Raw genomic sequence first — 2,575 nt, 5'->3', positions numbered from 1 at the left:
AAAACAAACCAAAAAAAATAAAAATAAAAACAGCTGAATTTTGCGTATAAACTAGGAGTAGTGAAAAACTATCTAAAGGAAGTAAAATAGTAGCTATAAACTATAGGTCTGGCTAAAAATATTAGCAGCAAAATGCTAGCTAGAAGTATAAAAACACTGGCTAAAAGCCAAAGATAGCAAAATGCTAATTGAAAACTAGCAACATTTTAGCTAATGGGTTTGCTAAAATTTAAAAAAGCTCAAATTTAGCAGAAATTAAAAGTGGCAAACGGCTAGTTAAAGCCAACTTCAAAATCCCAAAAAGGATAGCTGTATGCTAAAAGTAACAAAAGGCTACTCAAAAACTAAAAGTAGCAGAATTTTGCGTCAAAGCTAAAAATAGCAAAACATGGACCCCCACGGAGTCCCAAAAAGGAAGAAGCGGGAAAAGATAATGGATAGTTAGCAACAAGCTAAAACAACAAAGACTAGCTACAAACTAAAAGTAGCGTAAAAAGACAAAAACGGAGCACGGTTGCTGAAAATTTGAAAGTAAACTGAAAGATAGAAATAAAGATAAATATTTTGAAAAGTTACAAACCCACAAAAGACAGCATAATGAATGAGCTGAGCGCTTTGACACAGGAATAGCTACAAAAATCCGCACCCGTAATTCGCAAACTGGGCTTCTTCATCAGATTTAGTGTTTGTTGAACGTTGCTCGGCGTCACTGCGCCCCCTGGCGGCGATCACCTGCAGCTGTTTGGCGAGGGAAGTGCCACCGTGTCCGGAGTGAGCCACCGCTAGCTCAGCCTCCCGCAGACCGTTTGTTTACAGTGCTCGTACCGGGGCCTGGGCAAGTCCTCGGGCCAATAACGCGCAGCGGGTTTATTGCTCACCTTTATATCCTTTTCGTTTCAAGGGTCATTGTATGAAACGTCCAACCTGGAGCGAGGCGGCGGCAACAGAAAGAAGAAGATAGAGGAATTCTCTCGGTCTTCTCGGGAGAAACTGGTCCAGTCGAAGAACAAAATGTTCTCCAAATTCACGTCCATCCTCCAACACGCTGTGGAAGCGGTTAGTTGCGTTCAATAGTATTGATTGTATGTGATTATGGCTTTATTTTAAAACTAAATAATGGTTTAAATGGCCTTTGTTGCTCTAGACGTCTTGTCATCGTCAGCGTTAGGTTGCTAACTAGCATGCTAACTAGCATGCTAACTAGCATGCTATCTATTAGAATGGTAACTGGCATGCTACATAGCATAAACCATTGTTAGCATGTTCTATGTATCATCTTATTTTTTTCCCATTTCGAGATACAATCATTTGGATGCATTAACTTGTTCCGTGTTTTCTAATTCAGAGTCGCATTTTAAGACGGAAGTTGTGTTTTTTTTAGCAATAAAGTACAGGACACTGCTATCCTCCGGACGCCAAGCTAACTTCGTATTAACAGCTGGGTCTTATGATGAGGAGTTGTGTTTGATGTTGTGCAAACTTCACGCAGTTTTAACGGCACAGGGGTGTTTTGTGGCTCGATGCTGAGTTTGTTGTAAACTTTCGTTAAAGTAATGTGAAAACAAACAGTCACCTGTTTAAACCTGTTTTCAGTTGCTCCATTTTCAGGGTTTCTAACAAAAGGCATGTGACTAATGACCCAGAGTTTTGTCTTAAAATAAGGCTGCATTTTGTTTCTCCTTCAACACACCTGATTTAAATGATTAAATGACCTGGACAAGTTGTACAGAAGAAGGACGTCAATGACCAATTTGTTAAAATGGGGAGTTTTAAGCTGGAATTGTCTAAAACATTTGAAACGGAGTGCTGAGAATCAGGATTGGAGAACTGACCTAATATCGTAAAGTGTATTTATATATGTTTGCTAACCACTCCAAACCTTCAACTTTAAATGTTTGACTTTGCTGAATGAGAAAATCAAATTAATTCCTGAAAGAAAACATACAAACGTAGACATTTGAAGAGATTTCTTTGACTTAAATTGTAGATATACACATCATTCTACTAGTGTGTTGAATAATATAAACTTCTTGTTTGTTTCTTTTTCAGCTTGCTCCATCTCTACCCTTGCAGGAGGACTTTGTCTATCATTGGAAGGCCATTACACATTACTACATCGAGACTTCAGGTATGAAATGTTTAAAATGTGGTTTGACCTGTTAATGGCCTTGGTGTGTAGAGAAACATGAAATATTTTCTTTGAGGGACCGCTCCTGTTGGAGCGCAGTGTCCCTGAAAGTTGTCTTGTTCGTGAGATGTTACTCATAGCAAGCTATTTAACAAGTTAATACTTTTATCAAGAGAGTGTGCCGTTTGGTTGCTTCCCTGTCTGTTGGCAGGATTACAGGATTATGTGTCGGGACAGATTTTTATTATGATTTTACCAAAATTGGGACATAAGTCAATGTAGAAGTTATTTAAGTTTAAATTTGATCTGGATCGAGGATGTTTTGCATTTTGACTTGTTGGAGTCGTGTTTCATGACGGTTTTACTGGCTGTTTGTAGTCTTTCATTTATTAAAACTTCAAATTAAAGGTTTTCCTTTCTTTTAAAATGCTTCAGACTGGTCTAAAT

The 2,575-nt window shown here is 38.2% G+C and overlaps 1 protein-coding gene across 1 annotated transcript in view; it reads left to right on the top strand.

The window, feature by feature from the left end:
- srfb (serum response factor b) overlaps positions 1–2,575 on the top strand; it is a 135,675-nt gene that overhangs the window by 116,306 nt on the left and 16,794 nt on the right. The window lies entirely within an intron of this gene.

The sequence above is a fragment of the Nematolebias whitei genome, chromosome 1 (assembly GCF_014905685.2).
Source record: "Nematolebias whitei isolate Nwh7 chromosome 1, NemWhi1, whole genome shotgun sequence".
Taxonomy (NCBI): domain Eukaryota; kingdom Metazoa; phylum Chordata; class Actinopteri; order Cyprinodontiformes; family Rivulidae; genus Nematolebias; species Nematolebias whitei.
The sequence above is the reverse complement of the archived record's forward strand: the minus strand, read 5'-3'. Positions and strand labels throughout refer to the sequence as shown.